General features: G+C 39.5%; 1 long non-coding RNA gene across 1 annotated transcript in view; it reads right to left on the bottom strand.

Moving 5' to 3' along the window:
• LOC148186232 (uncharacterized) overlaps positions 1-13,670 on the bottom strand; it is a 44,372-nt gene that overhangs the window by 16,497 nt on the left and 14,205 nt on the right. Inside the window, exon 4 of the long non-coding RNA XR_015775193.1 lies at positions 5,638-5,771. This is a non-coding gene — a long non-coding RNA (uncharacterized LOC148186232). The remainder of the gene's footprint in view (positions 1-5,637; positions 5,772-13,670) is intronic.

Raw genomic sequence — 13,670 nt, 5'->3', positions numbered from 1 at the left:
CAAGCTGCCAGGGTCCCACGTGATGCCGGGTCCACACTGGATGTGGAAGCACCACAAAGCACGCTGATTTTCCATGGAGAGCCGGCTGCTTCATTTCGGTGCCCATGTTGAGCAGTGAGACTGTTCTCATTGGACGTGCCGCAGCCACGAGCTCTGCAGCAGGCTCACAATCTGCAGCAACAGTTTCTGTGTCTGGTCTATTTTTTCTCTAAGACATGAGCCAATCTGTCAGGAAAACACCTAAAAACTCAATCATGAACGATATAAAGAATATTTAAGATATAACAGGAATGATGAGATCATGATAAATGATAAAATATGCACTGAGTGCCTCCAGAATGCTGGTCAGGTGTGTCTAAACAGAGAAGGAGAGAGATTAGCAGACACACACAGACAGACACGCACACAGCCAGAGACACACAAGCAAGCAGGGACAGAGCTAAGAAAGGAGCAGCGCAGAGAAACGAGCTCCTGTTGTGAACCACTAGGCGACTGCTGTAGGGCAGCACATCATAGTGCTACCACAGCCAGTGTGAACCCGGCGTAAAAAGGCCTTATGGCCAGTTGGAGAATTCGGGCTGTAGTGGTTTGCGGCTGCTGTTTGTGACCAAACGCTGGTTTGCAGAGTGGAATGAATAACTTGCAAGTCAGTAACAAGCATGGCTGTTTTGATGTGTAGTTTGGTTTTGCTTAGCAGGCAGGAAAGCCGGCGGCAGCTCATGTGGCTGCAGAGACTTGACTTCAGTCAGTGCAAACCCCTGAGCAGAGTTCTCAATCTCAACCCAAGGCCAACTGGTCCCGACTGATCCCAAAGGGTCCTGAAAAGTCCCGAGGGTCAGGCTGGGTTTGGAACGAAAATGTTCTGGCTGGGTCAGGTAGAGCGCAGTTATGGAGAACTTTTTTTTTGTTTAAAGGCGGTTTGAGGTTGTATTTCTGTTAAAATGTGCAAAAGTTTAAGGCCAAAATAGATTCAGTGTGCAAAGGCCTTTACAAGAAACATTAAATTGATTGTACAAAAGACATGGGGTCCTTTTTTGCAAAGAACAGTCTCTAATAATTGAAGGAGGTCATAAATTATCTAAGAGTGCGATTCAGTAAAGTAAGATATGAGCTAATCTGAATATGCATTACTTCATTAAAGGGAAAAATTATGAGGTTTTTCCCTGTACAATTAGGTCACAAACTCCATAAAATCCATGAATCAGGGGTAAATGTTTTCCCTGCAGATTTGTTACAAAATCTGTGAATCCGTGAGCACTCACAGATGGTAAAAACAGATTAATCACCTCATCGCCACAAAATGATACAAATCAAGAGCTCCTTTTTTCTGTTTAATATCTGAAACTGATCCAACTCTCCCCCTTTAGGCCCCCCGACGGCTCTCACAGCACCCCTCCACCCTTTACATGCCATCATTTATTAATGGTAAGAGGTCTGCATAAAGCATTAGCCGTGTTTGTGATAAACCATTAGTGATGTATTTCATTTCTCAGTAGGAAACGGAGGAGCGTTGGGGGCCGTTAATATCCGTTAATGTTAAGAGGCGGCGGAAGGGGAAGAGGTTCCTCCCTCTGAGGTGATTAGACCCGTCCATTTAGTTAGAGGACACACACACACACACACACACACACACACACACACACACACACACACTTTGTCTACTGCCACATGTTCATTTGTACATACTAAATACATACATTTTAATATACAAACACACTGACACAAGCATGTGTGTATAGTGTGTGTGTGTGTGTGTGTGTGTGTGTGTGTGTAGTTGTACACACACACGCACACACACATGCACACACTGCTTTTTTTTCCAACTGGTGGAGAGTACAGTTGTAAGTACTTCAGTAAAAGTAAGTGCATTTACTCAAGTACTGTACTAAATTTTGTGGTACTTCATTGTCATAAAACTGTTAATATTACACACACAATGTTTTTAATTTAACAGCAAGTTTCCCACATATTTTCAAGGACAAAAATTTCAAAACTTTTTCATGAGTTTTCAAGGACCTATAATAAAGTTTCCATGACCAGCACAATTTAAAAGTAGTGTTGAGGCATCGTTATGGCAACTTTGGGTTTTGTTTACCTAAATGTTAAATGTCACTGTCATAACAGTGTTTGTCACTTATTCAAAAATCAGAATCAAACATAATGTTGTCCAGACATCTATACAGATGGACAACCCGAAAACATAAGGAGGCATTAAAATATCATGGTTTAGCGAGATACATTGATGCACTTTAGACTGACTCTGTGTGTTGTTCACATACATAGCCATGGTTATTTTTAGGTAGGTGCACAGTAAATATTTCTGGTCAGTGGTGCATTCATGCCATTCACCTGCGTATCTGCACCAATTCTGAGTAAACACGAACAAAATGTTGGACTAAATGAAGAGGGTGAAACTGGATTAAACAGACCAAATGACGGCTGAAATCCATTTAACAGCCTCAGTTTCAGGGTACGGGCATTGTGCGTGCTGCTTCACCATTAACCCTAAAAATGTGCAAATTGAAATTGCAAATATAAAATAAGGAATATGGAAACAATTTGGAAAAAACTCCCATTTATTGCAAAAAAGTTTTTACACTCACATGAGGTGGTATTTCAGGGGATTTAAAAAAGCCATATTTTGCAAAACTGCAATGGAAACACTTTTTAGTCTTTTCTAGGTCACATGATGCCATGTCTTTGTGCTTGTCAGTATGAACTGGCTCCCTCATGATGCAGCAGGAGCTACAAGAGCTGTTACTGCATCACATAACTCTGAGAAAGTTGAGCGGATCATCAGGAAGTTTTGAATCCATAATTCCTCTGTGAACTCATGGACTATCAGCTCCCAGAAATCCCTCATTCGTGGCCGCTCCGTATTATAAGGGGCTCGCCTTTATAGTATTGCTTGCATAACATGCCTACATTGCCTTGGATTGTAAATAATGACGGCTAGTGTGGTGGCTGCAATAGAAATAAAGCTGCATCGTCATACTTCTTAAAGTGTTATCGCCAGAGGAGAAGTTGCAGAACATGACTCAGTGGAAACGGAGTCATCTCACAATTATGTGCGATCGACATTTTGAAAATATTGCTTAAGTTTTGTGCAAATCGGTAATGGAATCCCGCCTAGTGTCATGGCTCACTGGGAGAAAATGTGCACTTACATCTACATCAACATGCATTTTTCCTGATCCAGAGAAGATATACAGATTGCATGTTCACACTTAGGGAATGATGTTGCACCTGTCACTTATGTGTGTGTATTTATGAACCATTTTCCTCTGATTTCTATGAACAAATGGTCCTTCATCAAATATTAACACCAACATAAAGACGTGATTTTGTTCTTTTACCCCGCAAACGGCGACAACATAGACATGACATTCCTCTCCTCTCCTGTCCTCCTTTTTCTCCTCTCCTATTCCTTCCTTTAATTTCTCCTCCTCCTCCTCCTCCTCCTCCTCCTGAGATGTAGTAATATGTAGAGATGATGACCTATTGATTTCTGCTGGAGGGATGTTTGACAAGCAGCCGGCAGCTGGAACACACTCAGGTTGTAATCTCACTTGTTCAGTAATTAGCAGTTGACTTATTACACTGAGACTGAGGCTGTGACACCGCAGGGCTGCAGGCAGCGGCTGACTGATGCCTTTAGTTTCATTTCATTTAAGTTTATTTTTGGGGCATGTTTTAATATTTGAGATGTGATTTCATAGCTTCAGTTTGAGCTACACTCATGCAGCAGTCTTCTTTTTTGTCAACTGCAGACCCGTTATTGAGCATTTTATGCATCTCATTCAGTTTGTTTTGTGATATCTATGAGAGCATCCACCATGCAGGATACATTAAAAAACTGTTCCTTTGGCGTAATTAAAATATTATTAATACATTTTATTTTATAGGTATTCAAACAGGTGCAGAGGAGAACAAGAGGTCGGGTTTTTAAAAATGAGTTCCCGTAGATTGCCGACTAAAATGCACTCGCTCCATAAATTTACCACAACCATCGACACTGTGCGTTCATTCTTAAATTAATTTTACTTGATTTCTTTAACAGAGTGTTGTCGCATTTTGATAATTATCTACTTTAAGACAACAGTCTTTATGAAATATTGACCAGGTGCTCAGAAGAGATTGTCTTCTGTTGTTATGAGGACAATTTAAAATGTTACAGAGCTGTGAAAATGAACATTGTTGTGACAAACAGAGTCACACCAGCTGCATGGTCATCATTACTTATTTACATCTGATCCTGTCTGCTGAAACTCCAGAGACCAACACACACACACACACACACACACACACACAGGGCAGGTTACAGAGTGATTCTGCAGTGTTAGAAAGATAATTTTATGTGAGCTTTGTTGGACAATCAGAGTTGATTGTTATGGCGATGCAATCACTGTGATTAGAGGAGAACTCTAGACAAACAGAAAAACAGAAATGTCACCGTCAAAACACACACACACACACACACACACACACACACACACACACACACACACACACACACACACACACACACACACACACACACACACACACAGTCTTGGTCTTGCCAAAACCAAAAAATGAAGCCATTGGGAATATCGAGATTTTCTTCAGACATATGACTAAGATGACTATACATGGACACAGCATCCACCGAAAAATATACGTTTATGCCCTCTACTGTTTCTGAAAATGTCAAAATTTTTAATCACAAGGTCGGTGATACCAAAGAGGGAGGTGTTTATATGGACTCTTCTCGTGAACATGTAAACAAAACTACATTTAAAAGCAGCATTAATTCTGAGAATACAAAATATTTCGCCCCTCTGGCCTTAACTTGCACCAGTTTCGGTCAAAAATTAATATTCATCCCTTCCTGCTATGTGTTGGGGGATCTTCGGTACCTTACATGAGGATGCAATCTTTCCTTAATTTTAGATTACTTATATTATTATATATCTTATTATTTATTTTCTCTCTTTTTTCATTATTTTTTTAATTTTATTAGCGATTTTCATTTATCCTCTGGCGGGGCCATGTTTTGTCTGTTGTATATGTAGGCCTAAGGGTTTGCATTACGTTATTTATATTTAAAACCCAATAAAAGTATTTAATTATTATTATAAATGAATATTCAGCAGTTTTCAATCACTCATTTAATCGCACCGTGTGACCCCTGTACAAAAGGTCTGCATTGGCTTACCGTCTCGTCCGGATCCGGTTTGCAGTCCGGACTTTGAGAACATCTGGTCTATAGTTTTTAGGTTTAGGCAACAGAAATACTTACTAGGCTGCGGAAAAACATGGTTTTAGTTAAAATGAGTTTTGGTTTCACAGGGGACAAGAGCAGCGTTCTTCTGAGTAAAAGTCCTGTGTATGTTTGACCCATTTGTCTTCTCCGACCTGCTTCGCTCTCTTTATAGTACATCAGTTGTTCTGTAATAATGACGTGGATCAATGCGTCTCATATATATGCTAAAGGATGCCGTAGCGCACAGGTATCAGACGCTTAAGACCAGTGACGAAGCATCGGTATTTGATGAGTGGGTTGAATAGCTAAAACACAAAATCAGATGGCTCTTTGACAAAATGATCAGTCCCTAATAAAAAGAAGACTTAAGTTAACCACGTCTGGTTACTTACATTCACATGGACAAGCCGAATATCTTCAAAACAACCAGCGCCAAGGATCTCAAAATTTGGCGCCAGATGGAGGAAGCACCCTCAGCGAGGGGCCGACAGTGGGACGCAGAATACATCAACCATTGGCCACTGTCCTGAAAGAGACAGAGATAGCAACAATCAGTCGGTAAACAGTCAAGACATCAATGGTTAAACTTGTTAAACTGGGAAACAAAGCAGCTGCCACTGTGTGTGTGTGTGTGTGTGTGTGTGTGTGTGTGTGTGTGTGTGTGTGTGTGTGTGTGTGTGTGTTAACAAAGAGACACACTCTTAACTGATATCCATTTAAAAAGTGCCGCTGATTTGCAGTCAATGATTAAACAATCCAGAGTCAGAGAGTCAGAGCAGTGATGGGCTGTGTGAGCTAATATTTGGATGGATTATTGATTGTCATTTTTACAGATCATTTCCTCTGAAGATGATTAATATGTCTGTTTCTCATTGTCCACAGCCTCTGCTGGTTAACCCTCGAGCTGCCTCGGCCTCAGAGGACGCAGAGGAAGACTGGTGAGCAGAGGGTTGCTGGTTTGAATCCACTGGAGGATAAATCAGAAACTGAGCTAATTAATATCAGTGCTGCACATATGTTGACATGGGGTAAGGCAGTGATACTCAACTTATGGCCCCCGATACGGTGCCAGGTGGCCCCCCAACAATTTTCTAATTCACAATAAAAATAAAGTGATTCACACTGGGAATTGTTTTTGTGCTTTCAGGGTACATATGACGCCAAAGTGCATAAAACTGCATCAAAATAGAGCATGTTTATCAAAAAAACTGACAGTGGAGGATCCACACCCGGCGATAGAGATCCTAGCTAAGCTCCAAATGTCCTATAATCCTAGAAACATCCTAAAATCCAAGAAATGTCTTAAAATCCTAGAAACGTCCTACAATCCGAGAAACATCTTCAAATCCTAGACATGTTCTAAAATCCTGAAAAAGTACTCAAATCCTAGAAATGTTCTGAAATCTAAGAAATGTCCTAAAAACTTAGAAAAACTGTAAAATCTTAGAAAAATTCTAAAATCCTCAAAAAAGTACTAGAAATGCCCTAAAATCCTAGAAACTTCCTAAAATCCTAGAAATGTCTTGAAAATATAGAAATGTCCTCAAATCCTCGAAATGTCCTTAAATTCTAGAAATGTCCTCAAATCCTAGAAATGTCCAAAAATCCACAAAATGTCCTAAAGCCCTAAAAAAGTCCTAATATTCTTAAAACATTCAACATTCAGACACCAAGGGTTTTTTAAATCACGGCTTAAGCTATTCTGTAATCAAATGTAAATTTAGGACTATTTATTCAAATCTTGCACTAAAGCTACACTTGATTTTTTATTCCTGTGAACCAAAAATGAATAGGTGTAAATATGCAAACCACAGAGGAGAAGGAAAGGTTTTATTTTGCAGTATTTAACATGATTTAACTTTTAATGTATTCTTGTCAACTTCACATTGATTGTATCTTCTAATACGAGCAGATTTCTTTTGGGATTCGGTGTAATACCTGATGGAAATCTATGTATCTATCTATCTAAAAATGTGAATTACTGAATCATTTAATCTCCTCTCTGCTGCATCTCGGCCACCGTTTATTCCTCTCCCCGCTCTCCTCTGTGTCACTCACTCTCTCCCCCTCAATCACATTTACTCTCATTTTCTCCCTCATCATCTCGTAATCAAACATCCCAGATTACATTTTCTGAAATGAGCAGAGGCGGTGTCACTCTGCCTCGAGTGTCGGACTGTCCCTGTTTATTCCACCTGATGAGCTGGGAGGTCCCTACACTGTAAAAAATAACTCGCACAGAGTAAATGCACATATAGATGTGTATATGTAGGTTTGTATATAAGTGTATATGTGTATGTATACATACATATATATGTAATTATTATAGATACTACTATTTTTCTGTATGCAATAAACGGCAGTCTATTTATACGAATGTATAGTAAGTAGTATATATTATGGTCAGAATTGTAAATATTAAGATATACATGTTTTTACGTGTACATTGGCACATATATGATGAGTCTTGAATTTGTATCGGGGAGTTTTTGATAATAGTTTAATAATATATTATTATAATTTAATGATACTATATTTAATAATAGTTTAATTATGTAATAAAAGGGTATTGTGTAATATAAGGGTATATTTCAAGTACTACTCATCTGATTTGGTATTGATAAGATAATTATTGATGAAAGGAAGTGTATTTGATTTATAATTTTTTATCTTTATTAGAATAAAAGTGTTACTTTTTCTATTAATTATGTTTTTAGATACTCATTTATGTAATATTACAGAAACATCAAACTCATGTTTGATGTTTCAGTTTTCCAACTTCACAGAGCTATAATTTTTGTTTGCTTTTTTTTAATTATTATAAAAACAAGCTTTCATTGACCTTAAAGAAGCTCTATCGTATATTCAGAGCTTTAATATGCAGCAAAAATTTTTGCCATTCACAGTTTTTACGTGACTTAACGTCCTCACGGGAACGCCTAACAGGAGGGCAAAACAATGCCTCTGCCACCGGCCGCAAATATGTTTTTATGTGGCTAGTTTCGCTAAAATGTCAGACAGTTGCGGTTAAATCGGATGTAATGTTACACTAGTTAACATTAACTAATTAGCACTCACCCTGTCTTTGACAATAGAGTTTTTTGTCTCTGAAAATGCAGCATTATTGACCCATCCAGGTTAAAAATAAATATAACCGTCTGTACATCTGGACACTTTCATCCTGGCAGCATTGTGAGGAGAGGGATTACGTGAACACTGCTGACGTGGAGCTACTACAGCCACCGTGCTAGCCGTTATTAGGCATATTATTTAAGCGATAATGGAAAGACAAGTACCTTATATGTGGAAGCGGCCACATACATGTGATTTCTGGGAGGTAACAGTCCACAATTTCACAGAGGAATTGTGGATTCAAAACTTTCGGATGATCCTCTCAACTTCTGAAGAGTTATGCGATGCAATAACGGCTCTTATAGCACCTCTTTGACTCTTTGTTGTGCATCATGTGAGCAAAAAAAGAAAAAAATAAGTGTTTCTATTGCAGTTTTGCAAAATATGGCCTTTTCATATCACCTAAAATACCACCTCAAGGGAGCGTAAAAACTTTTTTTGCCATAAATGTGAGATTTTTCCAAATTGTTTTCATTGGATGTATTTTATATTTCCAATTTCAAATTTGCGCAAGTGTTTGAATATTGAATATTGTACAGAGCTAACCCTACTATAATAATTCAGTATATTAGTTTTTGTCCACAATTCCAATTAAAAGACTCAAACCAACAATGTGTCTCACTTCTTAACTTTGTCTTAACTTTCATTTAAAGGCAATTTCTGTTATTCCCCAAAGTCGGTGGCCACTGTGGTTTCTCGCAAACATCACTGAAACAAGAGTCAGTAGTGCATTTGTTGGAACTATTTTTAGCAGCGGATTAATATTCATTTGGAGCACTATTGAATATTTCCAGAAAGCAACAACCTTGAAGTCAGTCAGTGCAGTAACAGCTCTCACAGTTTTAGTTTGTGTAGTGAGGACAGTTTGGCTGATCCTTTCAGCTCCTTTAGAGGCTGTAGTATTTTAAAGACAGCTGCTTCTGAGGACAGACGAAACCGATCGGAAGCTCCTGCGCTGCTTTCACACCTCTGACAGTCACTGTCCACAGAGTCTGATGGACTGAAATGATTTGTGGAGCTTGTCATATTTTACAGTGTTCATCTCATGAGGTAAAATCATCCTAACAGATCAGATCAATGGCAGCTCGTATAAGGACGGATCAATACTGTTTAGAGACAGACTGATCAGTAAAACTGGCGAGTTCTGATGTCTGGGAGCCTCAAGTTTAATGAAGGAGACAGACGGAGACAGACAGATGGAGGTAGAGGAGGGGGACAAAGGAAGGGAGAAGTTTTATCTACAACTCTGCTACCACTAATGCCATTTTTTTTATTTTATTGTACTTGTTTAACAAGGGACAAGAACCCATGATCCATGAAAATTGTATTTATTTTGTTCATATTAAAATAAAAAACTCAAGTAAAGTACAATTTGGCTCACTTAAAATTATACTTAAGTAAAAGTACTTAGTTACACTTAGGTACTGTTACGATCCTGCTGATGAAGTTATGTTGCTCTCACTGTTTGTCCTCTGGCAGATTATTAATGCATATTACTGTTATGATCCTGATTGATTAAACATAAACTGAATTTGTTTGCGGTGTTCAGTCGATGGCGGCAGTAAAATCTTAAACGCGCACAGATTGATCTCCGAACTCTCCTCCTTCATTTCTCCTTCTTTACTCCTCTGTGGCTTTTCTCTTTCTCCCTTACACTATTTCTCCTTCTCAGCTTGTTACTTTCCCAAATTCCTCTGTAATGAATGAGTTTTCCCCCGTGTGTGTGTGTGTGTGTGTGTGTGTGTGTGTGTGATTGATGCTCGACAGCTCTGGTCACGCACCTGCTGAAATTGATTGGCCGGAGCGACTCCTGCAATCAGTGAGCAGTGACCACCACCTTTATCCTCCCCCTCTTCTCCTCTTCCTTCCTCCTCTTCCCTTGTCTTTCCTCCCTCTCATCATCTCGCCTCCTTCCCTTCCTCGCTTTCCTAACCTCCTCTCCCAGTCCTTCCTCTCCTCCCCCCTCTCCTCCACTTCTCCACACCTCGTTGGTCAGCCGGGTTGCCTGGCAACAGCTGCTCTCTCTCCCCTGCTCTCGCTCAGGTATTGTGAATGTGTGAAAAGGGGGGAAGATGGATGATAGAGGGGCAGAGAGGAGTGAGAGGATTGGAGGAGAAGAGGAGAGAAAGAGAGGGAGGACTGGATTAGGAGAGGAGCCTGAGAGAGGATGGTAAAAATGAACAGAAAAAGACGTGTGGCAAACGAGAGAGGAGACGTGGGAAGGCTGGGACGGAGGCGGTGGAGGCATGGAGCGATAGAGTGATGGAGGGATGAGTGAGGGAGCAGAGGAAGGAGGGAGGGAGAGGAGTGTATCTTGTGCAGCACAGAGACCATCTCCTCTCACCTAATTCTCCCATTTATCTTTTCTCTGGTCTGAAATAGAAAGAAATTGACCTTTCAGCCTCTGGACATGTAGAGCCGCCGGTCTCACACCAGAGCGCTGCAGAGACAGAGTTACGCCAGCGGACTCAGACCAGAGCCTGAAGAATCAGAGGCACCATGAGGCGCAGTGCTAAGATCATGCACTTTGTTGTGTGTTGTTTCATTGCAAATTTTGTTAAATACCAAATACCAGAAGTTACATTAAAAAGCAGAGTAATTGGTAATGATAGTTAAACTGGCCTATAGTAACTATTGTGTTGATTTGAATGCACGTCCTAAGATGGTCCATGTAGATGCATGTACCTGAAAACGTACCACCCAAAAAACATTTTGAAAATATATTTAGATTATGTTACTTGATCACACACACACACACACACACACACACACACACACACACACACACACACACAAAGAAAACTTATTTTTAACCTACTGGCATCATAATGCATACCATAGAGGGTTAAGTTGCATCCTGTCTGGGTCTCTGGCTAGTTTGGCCTATTTGGCCTCGTAGCACAGTCCTTCACTGCTGTCTAAACACACACACACACACACACACACACACACACACACACACACACACACACACACACACACACACACACACACACACTCAGAGGGCTCAGTCTATTGCTGGTCACTGTCTGAACTATGAGTGATGCGCAGTCTGTCTGCTGTCCTCCATCGATACAGTCGACATAACAAAGCACTGCAGCCTACTCCATTTACACACACACACACACACACTCATACACACACAGAGAGAGAGCGCTCATCTTCACAGAGGAACAGTTTCAATCTCGAGGTTGGGGATGATGAATTATGAAATGTGGAAACTGGATTCTTCAATGTGACCTTGGGACGTTCAGCCGAGGCTTCATTTACACTCGCTGTCTGTCTGTTCTTCACCTGCCGAGCTCCGCCTCACCTGACAGCCACACTCACAGACTAACAGATTAACTAACTACTGAAACAACCAAAATAATTTAACTCAGTATCAATCAGATGTTAAAATAGATTTTTTTTACACTTTTAGAGCTATGTTATTGAGCAGTGTTTACTTTTTGCAGACAGTTATTTTTTTACTTTACTGATGGTGAACAGGTGATTATTGCTGCACAACAGGATCACCATAAGAGGGGGATTTCCTGATGTAAATACACATGTGAGTGAGGATTCACCGTACAACATTCGGAGACACACACCTTCAATGCACATAACCGTATGCATCCATCCATACATACACAGCATTACTCACATGCATACATATATTACACGTATGCATACGTGCCACAAAACCTCAAATAAAAGCGTAGCGCATACATATGTTTAAACTTTTGTCAGTATGGACATATTACTCACAATGTTGGCTTTGTAAGATTCTCAAAATTCAGTCATTCAGTTAATTTTAGGGAAACCGTGAGCATCATAGAATACGGTATCACCAAACATGAGAGATGCAAAAAAACGAGATTAGTAGACTATTTTTAAAAAAGCTACGGAAAATTTGTCCAGTGATTTATATTCATAATAATCACAATTATATATTTAAAATTATTTACAATTTATTATTTTACAGAGTACTTATAATTTTTTAAAGTTTTTTTCCAGGTCATTTCTCATTTGATTGACTTCATTTGATATTTTTTTGTTTGTAATAATTTTTTTTTTTTTTTAATTTTTTCAAGTGTTTTTTGTGTGCAAATTTTCAGGTAATTTTCTTGTACATGGGTCATTTTGGGGGGGGGGCATTTTACCCAGGTTTTAAAGGGTTAAACAATAAAATGATTGTATTTCCTATCTTTGCTGAGCAACACTTTTGTGTTAAAGGAAATAAAAGCCCGTCTCACATAGACGCCTGTCCCAAATATAAGCCTGCTGAGTTCAGCCGTTTAAGCAAATACCAGCCCAGGCTATTAATTTAACTTTTACGGTACATGCACAGAAATACACATAAATCCACAAAGAATCAAACCTCAAAATAATAATAAAAAAAATGTTTTCTAAACAAGATAATCAATAACTGATGCACAAAAATGGGGCTCAAAGTTAATTGTGAATAACAAATATAAGAATGGCAGTACACTAAACAAAGAGAGTGTGTTTTAACTTTACGTTTGGCCAAAGCTTGGCAGGTTAAATTTGGGAGAGCTTACCCACATCTTGTTATGAGTGCTTATTTCTCTCTGTGTGTGTGTGTGTGTGTGTGTGTGTGTGTGTGTGTGTGTACAGTACATAAAGTGTAGTAATTTCACGCTCCTCTAGCTCAGGCGGAGCTGCAGCCTCTGATCGCCCACCCTCCTCTCCCCTCTAATGACTATTGATTATTAATTGACTCTTTCATGAGATGTGAGCTCCTCTGATTGGTTTCATATCACAGAGTTCACATGAAAATCTGATCAACCTGATTCATGAGTTCATTCTGGGTTTATTGAAGTGCTCAGCGGACTGCTGCGGCCCAGAGAGAACAAAGGAAAACCGCACATTTCAGCCTCTCGCCGTAAAAGTTTAGATGTGTTTTCAAAATGCTGAACTTGAGGCTGCAAAACGGGAGTTCGCAGATCAATTGGCGATGTCACGGTGACTACGTCCATTATTTTAATATAGTCTGTGGTCAACGTGCACGCTGCAAGACTTGCTGACTAACGTTACTCGTACGACTTGTAGAGTATTTACAGAGATGGACGCCTTCAGTGATCAACCTCATCGTTTGATCACAATCATCTTTTAACTATATATATAACATAGTTAAAAACTGAAATTCCATCTTCCCAGTACCATTATTAATTACTTTTAAATGTATTAAAAAGTGGAAAATGAGAATGTAATGAGTGTTATGTTGGCTGTATCACTGCTGACTGTTAGTTTTTGTAAAGTGTTAGTATGTCATCAAAATGCCATAAAAAAG

The sequence above is a fragment of the Plectropomus leopardus genome, chromosome 20, assembly GCF_026936395.1.
Source record: "Plectropomus leopardus strain MGB_pleo_1.0 chromosome 20, ASM2693639v1, whole genome shotgun sequence".
NCBI lineage: Eukaryota > Metazoa > Chordata > Actinopteri > Perciformes > Serranidae > Plectropomus > Plectropomus leopardus.
The sequence above is the reverse complement of the archived record's forward strand: the minus strand, read 5'-3'. Positions and strand labels throughout refer to the sequence as shown.